Source organism: Triticum urartu, chromosome 4A, assembly GCF_056163025.1.
Source record: "Triticum urartu cultivar PI428250 chromosome 4A, HENAU_Tu73, whole genome shotgun sequence".
In the NCBI taxonomy this organism is placed as follows: domain Eukaryota; kingdom Viridiplantae; phylum Streptophyta; class Magnoliopsida; order Poales; family Poaceae; genus Triticum; species Triticum urartu.
Window position 1 is genome coordinate 259,066,072 of NC_141876.1, and position 14,211 is coordinate 259,080,282.

Below are 14,211 nucleotides of genomic sequence, written 5' to 3' on the forward strand. Positions count from 1 at the left end.
TGTTCAGTCATCATTTGCTGAAATTTATCATGCAACTCCTTATTCGTCATGTTCTCCCAGTCAGTCTCATCGACTTGTGATCCTTCTATGGTTAGCAGCAATTGAAACACACAAGAATATGATCCTACAGACTACTAGAAAATGGTGGTGGTGGGGCGTCACAAATCCGTCAAGCAAATCTCAAATTCTTACCAGTTCTTACCCAGCAACAGGTGGTGATCAGCAACCATCGTAGTCAAAACTTTAAAAACTTGGATAGAGCGATTACCAGGGAGAGTCAAATGCACGACTTAGATATATGTGGAGATGGGAAGGATTATAATATGGTAGCAAAAAGGGTCAGCAATAATCAATTCAGAGATGCAACGTTGAATAAATGCTCAACGACGATACTATGCTGGTTGTAGGTGAGACTGTGCTAGTGTTGCGAGCCTTGAACACGAACAAAATCACGGCGCTGCATGTAAAAAAGGGAGGAGCACACTCTGAATTTTCTTCTTCTATTTTTTTCCTTTTTTGGACTTTTTTCCTCTCTTTTTTTGCTCCGCAACAATTTTTTTTGAAAAATCTACAAATGGTCTAAAAACTGCCTAGCCAGAATTTTCCAGAGTAGTTTTTTTAAACTGGAACTATTTTTCTACTGCGGGAACATGGAAGTTCGGGAATCCTACTATGTCACGACTCAGAATATGGCGTGATCTGGAAATCCAAAGCAGAGTAACAAAATATTGGACTTGGACTAGGACTGGTGGCGGAGATGAATCTGGTGGAACTCGGACTGGTGGCGGATATATGTTGCAGGTGGACTCGGATTGGCGTGATGGAGGCGGATAGGTGGTGGCGTATATGGACTCGAATTGGCGGTGAATATGTGGTGGTGGTATATGGCAGCGGCGATGAAGTTAGTGCGGTGGTGGTATACGGCAGCAGCGATGATGATGATGCAGTGGTGATATATGGCAGCGGTAACATGAAAACCTTTGAACAGAACTCGAAACTCTAAAGGACTAGATGCTAAGACGAGCAACTTGACACGACGATGCAACAGCAAATTCAACAAAGAAAATACAGAAAAGATTATGCAAACGCTCAGATTGGTTCGGATAGGCTGAACTAACCCTATTTTTTTTTTGGCTTTTTCGTGGACTATAGGTATGAAGAATAGACACGATCTAAACTACGAAAAAACTATAAAATCTCACCGAGCAATGTGAAAATCTGATACCACTTGATAGAGGCAAAGGTGTCCCATATTTCGATGAGATGGTGGCTATCGTTTTGGAGGAGGTCAACTTTGACGATCCGACTACGAACGTGCGAGGACGTTGTGCCTTAGCAATCGCTAAACCAACTCTAAGAGGTTATTGACCATGCCGGAGCACGATCAAGCAAGAAAGTAAGATTGCAACTTGGATATTGCAAATATAAGAGGAAAGCTTTATTGATCAAGGTGGGGTTGTGTGATGCCTTTGTCTGGTCGTTGAACACAAACGAAGTACGCGAAGTTGCAGCTATGGCGAACTTTAATCTAAACAAAACCCAAAGTTTAAACGATGCCCCAAGGGCTGTATATATGGAGGAGGAGGGGGGAATTTTGTGGCCCTTGGAGGAGGGGTCCGAAATAAACCCTAACTCTTGTCTCCCCACACATACGGACTCTAAAAATAGCCTATACTCAAGTATTTCGAAATTACATGGGCCTGGCCCAATAATAAGGTGACGCAGCACCTATAATAGTTTCTGGACGAAATTTATGAAGTGGCATCTTGTATATTTCGTCCAAGGCTTCACGCAGTCATTATGGTGGCTTCAAAGTCCTTAAATCATCACTTGTAACTCCGTTCTTGTTCCCCTTGCGCATGCCATCATCTCCATGATTGATCTTACTCCAATGATCATCCTTCTTGTCCAAGATAGGCCCTTCATTTGTAAGCAAGACAAATGTATCCAATTTAGGCAGCATCATATTCTCACGATCATTAGAATCACTAACAAGAAGCAAAAGTACCTAGTAAATTAATTGGCGTGCGCGAGCTCTAGTAATTGGTACTGTATATGTATCACTAGGGGTTGTGGGTGTAACTTTGTTAGTGATGTCCTCATCAGAGATGTTGTGAGATTTCTCTCGTGGGTTTGCTGCGTGTCACCCCCTCAATGTTGAGACTTTGCCTCTGTATATAGGCGTCCGGCTGGTGCAGAAGAGAGGAAACGTGACAAGGGACGAATCAGATTTCTTGAACCGTACTCTTGCTTTGTTCCGCAGGTCATCTTTCCTTTTGTACTTGTTTCCAAATTTTGGTGACTCGCCGATTGTTTATTGCTCCTCCGTGAGCTAAGTAAATCTTAATGCCGCTTCTACACCTTCCTTCTGCTAGCACCTTTTCTGTCTGAGCCTGCAAAAAGAAAGGAAACCATCTTGCGTACATGGTTGCCGCGTATAATCTACCAAAAATACATGCATGTACGCTATGTTACGTGTGTATGCAAAAAGGTAACCGAAGACCAGCTAGTATAGGTGTGTGCTAATGTACAGGTACACGTACATGCTTGGTTTGAGTATTGCGGGTATATACACGCGACCTTGCCGGCCGGCCGAGATACCTGAATACGTACATACAGTGTATAAATACCAAGTGCAAGGAAAGCTTGTCACGTATGTGCAAAAACCCTTCTTTTTGAACGAGCATGCAAAAGCTACGTACATATGATAATAAGCTCAATCTTAAGTACATTACCTATGCCGGAAAAAACAATCTCAAAAATAATCGTTAAATTGTCCATGAAGTATTCAATCTCAGGCACATCGCATGGATCCATAGAAGGCAATTTTACTTCAACTTTTCGTATAAGGAAGCAACATCCTCGACATAATCCAGAGCTCCCAGTCGGTCCGATCAAGACTCTTACACAGGTCTTCCCATGTATGTGTCATGCAAGCTACTATAAAGATGAGAACCTGGGTGGCGTCCAAGAGCACACAAGTTTGACCATCGCCCACAACACATCCGGTCTGAAGAGAAAAAAGTACGCCTTCATTACCTCTTCTCTAAAGCTAATGCCCCGCCTTGACTTTGCGTGTTCTGTGTGCATGCCCAGTAGATACACTTGCATCTTTTATCTCCTGCTAACTTTGTATTTGTTGTGTCTCGCGTATCATCAGGACACCATGGGAGGGGGCGACAAGTTCAAGAATTATGGATCGAGAGATGTTGAAGTCTCAATGAGCGGTAGCAGGAACAACAAAGGTGACTCAACTCGTCCACCACCTCCAAGCAAGCTGGGAAACCATTACAAGGGCGTGGAGTAGACACGCTGGTCACCGCGGTTGCCTAGTGCCCCGCCGCTTGTACTAAGGTCGCATAGCACAGCGCCACGGACTACGCATAGCTACCCGAACCACAACTCAAAGAATTCTGATGAGACATCCATCTCCCTTGATGCCGGCCCTCCACCACTAGGGAACCTGGAGGTAAAGAAAATAATAAAGCAACAGAGCTCGCATGAATGTATTCTTTCCTTACTTCTACGTATATCTTGTATGCATGCAGGACAAGCTTGACGACATGTCGACGTTCGTGCCTATGAGCCGCGGTATGGAGCAACTCTTAGACGAGGTGATGGAAAACATGGACCAAGATGAGCCGGCCACCAAATCCGCACCTCCAGCCAAGTCCAGTTCGGTGGCGAAGCACACGCCCCCAGCAGTGAGTGATCCAGCTGCAAATTATTCAACTGTGGCAGGGAGTGATCTCGTCATAAAACCCACCTCCCTGGTGACAAAGCCCGCTTCTTTAACCACATCAATAGGCACCCCCGAAGTGGACAAAAATCAGTCATCGGGAGCTATCAATGACAAGGATGTTGGTATAACTGCAAAGAAGCCAAGGTCGTCTGCTTGCGGTACGTGTATAGTACCCCTGCCACATTTGCATGAATTTTCTTTTCATGCTTTCTTGACTCTTTCTCTTTTTGTCGCTGTCGGTGTCAAAACCGGTGGATCTCGGGTAGGGGGTCCCGAACTGTGCGTCTAGGCCGGATGGTAACAGGAGGTAGGGGACACAATGTTTTACCCAGGTTCGGGCCCTCTTGATGGAGGTAAAACCCTACGTCCTGCTTGATTTATATTGATGGTATGGGTAGTACAACAGTAGATCTACCACGAGATCAGAGAGGCTAAACCCTAGAAGCTAGCCTATGGTATGATTGTATGTTGTGGTTATTGTCCTACGGACTAAAACCCTTCGGTTTATATAGACACCGGAGAGGGTTAGGGTTACAAAAGGTCGGTTACAAAGGAGGAGATATCCATATCCGTATTGCCTTGCTTGCCTTCCACGCCAAGTAGAGTCCCATCTGGACACGAGACGAAGTCTTCAATCTTGTATCTTCATAGTCTAACAGTCCAGCCAATGGAGATAGTCCGGCTGTCCGGAGGCCCCCTAATCCAGGATTCCCTCAGTAGCCCCTGAACCAGGCTTCAATGACGATGAGTCCGGCGCGCAGTATTGTCGTCAGCATTGCAAGCCGGGTTCCTTCTCCGAATTCATCACAGAAGAATTTGAATACGAGGATAGTGTTTGACACTGCAAAATAAGTTCCACATTCCACCGTAGAGAGAATAATATTTTTGCAGATCTGATTTTCTTACTTGTTTTGGCAGCATGACGTTACGTCATGGCCCGGTGATTATTCGAACTGTTTCTTTTAACCAGCCCCGCACGTAACGTAAGGCAGTTTTTCGACACGTCTTGTCAAAGCAGAGATCGTGTCCCCTTGTTACGGGATTCTCATCAATACGGGCGTGGGTAACCCAACCGCGCCATCAATTGCGGCGCTTGGGGATAAGCGAGTTTTACCAAGCAAGTAGGGACGCTTAGTTTCGTCCGTCCATATAAAGGGATAAGGATTCACCTTTCTATCCATGCCTTCTTCCTCCCTTACTCATCCGTTTTCGCACACTGGAGCTCTAGCTCCCAAGTACGCACTTCCTACCTCAACCTTCTGCAATCAGGTCCGGAGCGGGAGGCAGGTGGATGGCTCCTCCATCACGGAGGGAGACATCAAGAAGCTGCGCGGAGTCGGATACCTAGCTGCGAACATCGCGCATCGGCTGCCCGCCGCGGGGCAGATCGTCCCTACCCCGGAACCTCACGAGCGGGTAGTTTTCTGTCACCACTTCCTCCATGGACTAGGGTTTCCCCTCGATCCTTTCGTCCGTGGTCTCATGTTCTACTACTGGCTGGACTTTCATGATCTGGCCCCGAACTTCATCCTCAACATTTTGGCGTTGATCGTCGTGTGTGAGGCTTTCCTCCACATCTGGCCCCACTTCGGCCTGTGGTTAAAGACCTTCAATATCAAGCCGAAGGTGGTACGAGGCCAACAAGCATAATGCGGCGGAGCCATGGTGGGCAAGATGCCCAACGTCATATGGCTCGAAGGCTCCTCCGTGGAGACAATAAAGGGATGGCAGTCGGCGTGGATCTACATCACTGAGCCGCGCGACGCCAAATGGGCGGCAGCCCCCAAGTTTTGATCCGGATTCCCTACACGGCTCACTTCCTGGAAAGAGAAGGGTCTATCGTGGGGTTCATCGGTGGAGCTGGACGGACTCCAGAAATGTATCCGGAGTATGGCAAGCAAGAAGCTCAAGCTTGTCAACATAGTCCAAGTTATGCTCATCCGCTGGATCCTCCCGTGTCAGCAACGGGATTTTACGTTATGGGAGTTCGACCCGGCCCAACACCAGACTCTGAGCGAGCTCTTTGATACAACGCACAAGGACGTCTGGAAGGTGCTGTTCAAGGGCGCCGAGGTCCCTCCTTCTCTCGCCGAGGATCGTAGACTAAGCGCAAAGCTCCTAGCGCGTTCGGTGAGTTCAATACGTCCCGTAAGACATTTATTTTCCCTAGCTTAATTATGAGCGGGGTCTAATCTCTAGGCCTTTGACAGGACTAGGTGGAGATGTCGGGGCAGATCGACTGTCCGGCCCCTTTTCCCGAAGATACTGCGCGCGCTCTCCTGACGGAGATGCTGACTTTGGCTCCTTACAAGGTGCCGGAGAAGACCAAGAAGGCCAAGGGAACCCGAAAGAGTTCCCGGCGCCAGGTGTTATCGGACTCATCGTCCGATAACTCTGCGGCAAACTCCACCCTCGAAGACAAGGAGGAAGAAGAAGATGCTCCCCCTCTAGGCGGGGGAAAAAAAGAAAAGGAAGGCCACCCCAACTGGGGAGGCCGGAGGGCCCAAGAAGGGAAGGACTCTCCTTCTGGACTGTTCCACCGCCACCGATGAAGGCGAAGGCGAGTGGTTGCCCAGGGTCAAGCCCCCGGGGAGATCGTAAGTATTCGGATACCAGAGTAACTCATAGGATTCCTTTGTCGCACTGCTTTCCCTAACGCCGAGCGCAATTATGCAGGCTGCCATGAGCCAGTATCGATGTATCATCGGATGGCTCCTTGGGCTTGTCGGACATGGATAGCGATCCAGTCCCGACCGCCACCTCCCCTCATCCTACCGACGACGCCGAGGTGTTGTCTCAAGAGGCACCAGATCGAGGGGAGACAGTCCTGGAGGCGCCTCAAGGTGACCTTCCGGACTCCGGGAGCCGAGGGGACGGGGCCCCTGAGAGCTCCGAGCTCGGCCCTTAGTCGAACACCTCGCCGGAACCTCCAGCGGTTCCAGGCTCGGGCAAGCGGCCTCATTCTAAGAGGGGCAAGATGCCTGTGCCAGTGACCTCTGTCCATCCAGAGGCGCCGGACAATCTCCTGGAAGCGCTTCACAGCGCTTCCATCGACGAGGAGCACCGCACTATCATGAGTGCGGTGATCCAGAAGGTTCAGTCCGCCAAGAGCGGATTGACTGAAGCCTGTGCCAGCCTTCTAACAGGCTTCGAGGTAAGTGTTTTAAAATGTAGTAGAAATATTACCGCATAGACAGTAGCCCCTGAAGCTTTGTTCGTTGTTCACAAAGAAAAGCCGAACAGAGGATCAAATAATATCGCAGGAGTCTAATATAAGTGTGTCAATATGCATATGCAGGCTTCGCTGCTGGCGTCCGCCGCACTAACTTCGGAGGTCGCCGTACTGAAGCAGGACCTCGAGGGGTCCAGGAAAGAGCTTGGCCTTGCCAAGAGGCAGCTCGAGGAGAACAAGGGTAAGTAATACCCTGTCTTATGTATATATAAAAGAGGACGCGATTGCAAAATGACAGGATCATCGTATGTTTGCCCGGGGCCACGATCGAGGTGGCGGCCCTGAAGCAAGCACTAACCAAGGCCGAAGATAAAGTGGCCAAGGAGAGCACCGAGCGAGAGAAGCACGAGGCTCGGGTGGGCGAGGTGCAGCAAGAGCTCCAGGCTCTTGTGGCGAAGCACGAGGCATTGGAGCTTGACTCCAAGATGCGGGAGTCTGAGCTTGCCGCGGGCCTCGAGAGTGTAAAAAGTGCCAAGGCCGAAGCCCAAAAGGCCCTCCAAGAGATCGACGCGATGAAGAAGATAGCGGCGGGTAAGGCTTTCTATATGCAAAGCAAGCATGTAAAAGTAAATTACCGATTACTTACCCGGATACGGAGCTCTTCAGGAGCATTCGCAGATTTGCCCCGCAGTGTGTCCGATGCCGCACAATTTTACCAAGCCGAGGACGGAAGCTCGACCGAGAAGCTGTTCTAGTCTCAGTATGCTGAGGCCGAACACCCGGTGCCAATGAGCGACCAGCTAAAGCAGATGGTCGAGCTACATAAGGCGGCCGATCAGGCCATGAAGAGCTTTATAGTCCGGCTGTGGCCTGGCGACGCCCTTCCGAACAGCTTATTTGGCCTGGTGAGGCGGCTTGTCGATGCCTGCCCGCGGCTGGAGGTCGTCAAGCGATCTGTCTGCATTGAAGGTGCACGCCGGGCTTTCGCCCGTGTGAAATTGTAGTGGGTCAAGCTAGACGCCGTGAAGCTGATCAAGGAGGGGCCGCCGGAGGGCAAGGAGCACCGCCACCCTGAGATGTACTACGAGGGTGTTCTGCCGGGTGCCCGTCTCATCGCGGACGAGTGTTCAAAAGATGTAATATTTGAATGAGACTTGCTCATTTTATCCTGTAGGTATGAAAACTTGTTTCATATGCTCTATGCAACGCTTGTTGGAATTTAAAATATTACCTTCTGTTTGGCTGTTTATCCAATCTGAGAGATGGCTAGTCCTGAGCTTCTGCCCCCATGCCACGAGTGCTGGGGTGTTCGGGATAAACCTGAGCACTCTTGTTCCCATGTTTGGGTCCTTCGAGGGAGGTGCTCCGCACAGCGAACAAGGAAACCGGACTAATAATGCTTTATCGCTCTCACTTAGCCATAGAATTCTATAATTTTAAATTTCAGCGATGCCCCTGGTATTCGGGAGGCCGAATTCGGGGCGCGATACACGCCTTTAAGACGGACAGGGCCGGCCCCTCGCTCTAATCGGCATAAGTCTTTAGGGACTTGAAAACCTCGCCGAACAGCGACCAGTCTCTCGCCTTATCATGACAGTAAGTTTTAGCTTTCTCTACTGAGGTGCTGAACCCAGCAGAACCGGGGCACAATCGCAGTAGTTCTCCTAGCTCTACCTTAGCCGATAGAGTGGAACGTAAGGTACCAAAACATAGGAGCCGGGCAAACCCAACATTTGACCAAAGACATGATTCGGAGCTGATGCATATAATGCTATAAGTTCGGGGTGCCGCACTTGTGAAAGTGCTCGGACTTTTCACACCGCATTGTGGGGTACGTAAGCCCCTGGTGTATTGGCCGTACCATAGTGTACGGTTGCAAGGCGTCATTAATGAACACATAGATATATATATATATATATATAACAAGAATGCAATAATAGCCGTAATGTCATGCATTGTTTATTAAAAAATTGCGTTAAAGCAGAGTGATACAGATAGTGCGATAAGCAAAGAGTAGGAGTATGTCCCTTCCAAGGGCAAGCTGAGGAATGATATTAAATTGAATATTTCACTCGTTACTGTAATAAACCTGGGAATTCCATGGTATAACATAGCTGTCTGCCTCCTTGGTTGCTGCATCATGTGTTCGGCAATAGTGCTGCCGGATAGTGTTTCCAAAGATTAAGGTTCTGAAAGAAAAAGAAAAATAACCGAACGGGAAGCCCCTAGTGCGGTTTAGGCCACGTCTTGGGGCGTGCCGCAGTTGTGCCCCCCTCCCCACATATGCCCATGGTATTTTTAATGCGTAATTATATACGCGCAGCGCGAGTTTCGCCGTTGGGCTGGGATTGGGGTGGCCGTCGTATTGCTACGCGAGCTCAGATCGTGCCAGGCGGTCTATTTGCCGATTGCCCCGAGCGCGCTTGAAGGTCTCCGGGCTGTGAAGCGCCGAACTGGTTGATTGCCTTGAGAGGCTGCTTTGCGTTTCTACTGCGAGGGCTGCTGTGTGTTCCTCTATTCGGAGAGAGCGCTCTGTGTTTCCATTGACTGTAATAACTCCGCGAGGTCCTGGCATATTGAGCTTGAGGTATGCATAATGCAGTACCACATTGAATCTAGCAAATACGTTTCACCCAAGCAGTGCGTGATAACCACTGCGGAACGGGACTATATCGAAGATTAACTCTTCACTTCGGAAGTTATCCGGGGATCCGAAGACCACTTCCAGTGTAATTGAGCCTGTGCAATGGGCCTCTACACCTGGAATGACGCCCTTAAGGGTCGTTTTTGTGGGTTTGATCCTTGAGGGCTCTATACCCATTTTGCACACTGTGTCCTGATAAAAGCAGGTTCAGGCTGCTGCCGCCGTCCATAAGGACTCGAGTGAGGTGAAATCCGTCAATGATTGGGTCTAGGACCAGTGCGGCGAATCCGCCATGACGGATACTAGTGGGGTGGTCCTTGCGATCGAAGGTGATCAGACAGGAGGACCAAGGGTTGAACTTTGGGGCGACTGGCTCCAACGCATATACGTCCCTGAGCGCACGCTTCCGCTCCCTCTTGGGGATGTGAGTTGCGTATATCATATTCACCGTCCGCACTTGCGGGGGAAACCTCTTATGTCCTCTAGTGTGCGGCTGCCGGGGCTCCTCCTCGTCATCGCTATGCGGCCCCTTGTCCTTGTTTTCGGCAATTAACTTGCCGACCTGCTTTAACACCCAACAATCCATGTTGATATGATTGGCTGGCCTGTCTAGGGTACCGTGTATTTGACACGAGCGATCGAGTATACAGTCCAAGTTGGACGGACCCGGCGTACTTTGTTTGAATGGCTTTTTCTGCTGACCGGGTTTAGAGCCTTTGAATCTGGCATTGACTGCCGTATCCTCAGTATTTTCGCTATTAATGCGGCGCTTATGCTTGTTGCAACGTGACCTGCTATTGCCGTCCTTGGTATCTGAGGTACCATGGTTCTTTGATATGTTATTACTGCGAGCCAGCCAGCTATCTTCTACTGCACAAAAGCGGGTCATGAGCGTCATGAGAGATGCCATAGATTTCGGCTTTTCCTGACCAAGGTGCCGGCCTAGGCACTCGTCTCAGATGTTGTGCTTGAAAGCCGCTAAGGCCTCCGCATCCGGACAGTCGATGATTTGATTTTTCTTTGTAAGGAACTGAGTCCAGAATTGCCTGGCCGACTCTTCTGGTTGCTGAATTATGTGGCTCAAATCATCGGTGTATGGTGGTCGCACATAAGTGCCCTGAAAGTTGTCGAGGAATGCGGCTTCGTGATCTTCCAAACAGCTAATGGAGTCCGCTTGCAAGCTATTAAGCCAATGCTGCACTGGTCCTTTGAGCTTTAGTGGGAGGTATTTGATGGCGTGTAAGTCATCGCCGCGGGCCATGTGGATGTGGAGGAGGAAATCCTCAATCCATACTGCGGGATCTGTTGTGCCGTCGTATGATTCAATATTTACAGGTTTGAAACCTTCTAGTAATTGATGTTCCATTACTTCGTTTGTGAAGCATAAGGGGTGTGTGGCGCCTCTGTATTGGGCTATATCGCGACACAACTCGAATGGGTCTTTCCCGCTGTGTTCGGCCCGGCCAGATTTGCTTTTACTGTATCCGACATGACGTTTGTCGTGTCGCAGAGTGGTGCGCCCTCATGATCCGTAGATCGATCTTGTATGCCTTGCCTTGTCCTCCAATATGTCTCGCAGGTCTGGCGTATCTCCCCATGCCTTTTTATTTGAATGGTGTTGGGGTGGAGGCTGAGCTTTTGGTTGGAATGCCTCTCAATCGCGGCCACGAGGTGGCCGATTAGCCGTATCATACGCTTCTTCCTCTAGTCGGGGTAGTAACCTACGCCTTGGGTAACTCTTGGAGGGGCGCTCGAGTTTATATTCCTCGACCGCGAGGACTTCAGTCCATCTATCAGCTAGCTGACCTTTATCAGCTCGAAGCTGCTGCTGCTTTTTCTTCAGGCTATTTGCCGCGGCCATAAGCCGGCGCTTGAAGCGCTCTTGTTCAACGGGATCCTCTGGTATGGCGAATTCATCGTCGTCGAGGCTTGCCTCGTCTTTGGAGGGGGGTATGTGATTGTCATCCTCCTCCTATCCGTCTGCCGCTCTCTCAGGAGAGCTGGTTCCTCCATCCTCCTGCTCTAAATCTTGCTGGAGGGGTTTGTTGTTGTCTTCGGCACTATCTGGAGTGTTATTATCTCATGTGCCGGTATCACCACTTTTGCTTTGGCGGGACTTAGAGCGGCGCCGCTGACATCGGCGTTTGGGTTGCTTCTTGGAGGGGTCATCCTCCGCTATCCCGTCCCCATTGCCTTCTTTGGGTGTATCCACCATGTATATGTCATATGACGAGGTGGCTTTCCAGTGCCCTATAGGTGCTGGTTCATGTTCATCTCCTACATCATCGTCCATACCGTCGATGTCTTCGGAGTCGAAGTCGAGCATGTCGGTTAAATTGTCGATAGTGGCTGTGAAGTGGGTGGTGGGTGGGCGTCTTATTTCTTCGTCGTCCGCATCCCAATCCTGTTGGCCATAATCTGGCCAGGCTCTCCTGACAAAGAGAGAGACCTTAGTGAATTTAGAATGTTGCCGAAGGGCGAGTGCTGAAAGATATCCGCGGCGGTGAATTCCATGATCGACACCCAATCGGATTCAATTGGCAGGGGCGCGGATGGTTCGGAGTCCGGAAAAGAGTCCGGCACCTTGGAGTCACGGGCTGCGCAGAGGGTTAGGCTGGTGTTCGGCTCGATCGCCGTTGAGACTGCAGCCCCTGAGGTGGTGTCTAACCACCCGTCCTTGACTGGCGCAGTTGGCTCCGAGCTAAGCTTCGGAGCTGATGCGGGCGCGGCCTCTGGGGTACTGTTCCGCGGCAGAGCTAGGTCATACCCATTGTGACAGTGCGGCGCGACTGGCTGTGGCTCGAATCCGTCGAAGATCAAGTCTCCGCGGATGTCGGCCGTGTAGTTCAAACTTCCAAATCTTACCTGATGGCCAGCGGCGTAGCTTTCAATCTGCTCCAGATAGCCAAGCGAATTAGCCCGAAGTGCAAAGCCGCTGAATAAGAAGATCTGTCCGGGGAAAAAAGTCTCACCCTGGACTGCATCGCTATCAATGATAGTAGGAGCCATCAAGCCTAACGGCGACGACACAGAGGAACTCTCAATGAAAGCACCAATGTCAGTGCCAAAACCGGTAGATCTCGGGTAAGGGGTCCCGAACTGTGCGTCTAGGCCGGATGGTAATAGGAGGCAGGGGACACGATGTTTTACCCAGGTTCGAGCCCTCTTTATGGGTAGTACAAGAGTAGATCTACCACGAGATCAGAGAGGCTAAACCCTAGAAGCTAGCCTATGGTATGATTGTATGTTGTGGTTGTTGTCCTACGGACTAAAACCCTTCGGTTTATATAGACACCGGAGAGGGTTAGGGTTACACAAGGTCAGTTACAAAGGAGGAGATATCCATATCCGTATTGCCTAGCTTGCCTTCCACGCCAAGTAGAGTCCCATCCAGACACGAGACGAAGTCTTCAATCTTGTATCTTCATAGTCTAACAGTCCGGCCAATGGAGATAGTCCGGCTGTCCGGAGACCCCCTAATCCAGGACTCCCTCAGTCGCCTTTCTAGATGTCTCCAGCAAATCAACTAATCTAGTAGGCTTTTATTCCCCTAAGGAAAAGGAGCTCCGTGTATTAATTGACCAACACCAGAATATCCTTGTTGGAGAAAACACTCTGCTTGAGAAGCTCAAAGTCCCTCCAACTGATAACATCTCAACGCCAAGCCTTGTTCTCCCACCCGGAATAGCAACAAAGTACATCTCAATTGGACTCAAAGATATACAAGAGGCGCTTAGGGAGCAGTCGATCAATGAGGAGCTAACCATAGTGAGAATAGAATCTGTGCTAAGTATGTGGAAGATCCCATATTCGAACGAGGTCCCGCCAGACCTCAAGATTCTGATTCGCCACCTTCAAGAAGTGGTGGCTCGTCTGGGCGGAAAAGGTTGTCTTGCCACTTCCCACACATCGGCACCCGCGCCGGCGCAAGTGTCATCTCTGCTGGAGAAACTCGATGTAGCTCATGCGGGGATCACTCAAGGACTTCGCCACCTCGAGAAGGAAGGGTCGTGCCTAGAGGAATGCCTTGCGGACCTCGTTTCCATCTGCAACAGACAAAATAAGTTGGCTGAAGAACATCAGATGCTTGCCGGCAAATATTCAGCAGCTTGCCGAGGAGTACAAGTCCCTCTGCGAGAAGGAAACGAAGATGGCGACACTGGCTGAAAAGCGCACAGGCATCCTTGCTGAAATGATGACTTCTAGCTCTCGCCATCTTGAGGCTCATGAGGATGTAGTTCGGAGTTCGTCACAGGTGGCCGAGTCGTACACAAGACACCGTGCAGAGGCGGCTGCCATCCTGGCCATTAGCGGAACACTTCCGGAGATCGCGACGATCCTAGCATACAAAGCTCCTAAGTGAGGGAGGGGCTAGCGATCATGGACTGCTCTGCAAAAACTGCACTTAGTTCAAATAGGTTCTATATTAGTTAAATATAACTTGTCTTAGCTCATCCATAAAAAGTTTGATTAGTCCCAGTGAACTTTAGTATCATCGATCACTAAAATGATAGCTTTTGTGATATATCTCCTTTTTTACTTTTACTCGCTGGGTCTCTTGTTGTAGGGCAAAACCCTAGAGGGGATCTTTTCACACTTGGAGGGGGAAAAGAGGAAGAACACTCAAGAGCACAAGACACAAAACACTCAAAC

The 14,211-nt window shown here is 49.8% G+C and overlaps 1 pseudogene; it reads left to right on the plus strand.

The window, feature by feature from the left end:
- Window positions 1-820: 820 nt before the first annotated feature.
- On the plus strand, window positions 821-13,921 carry LOC147975536 (uncharacterized; annotated as a pseudogene).
- The last annotated feature ends 290 nt before the right edge of the window (window positions 13,922-14,211 follow it).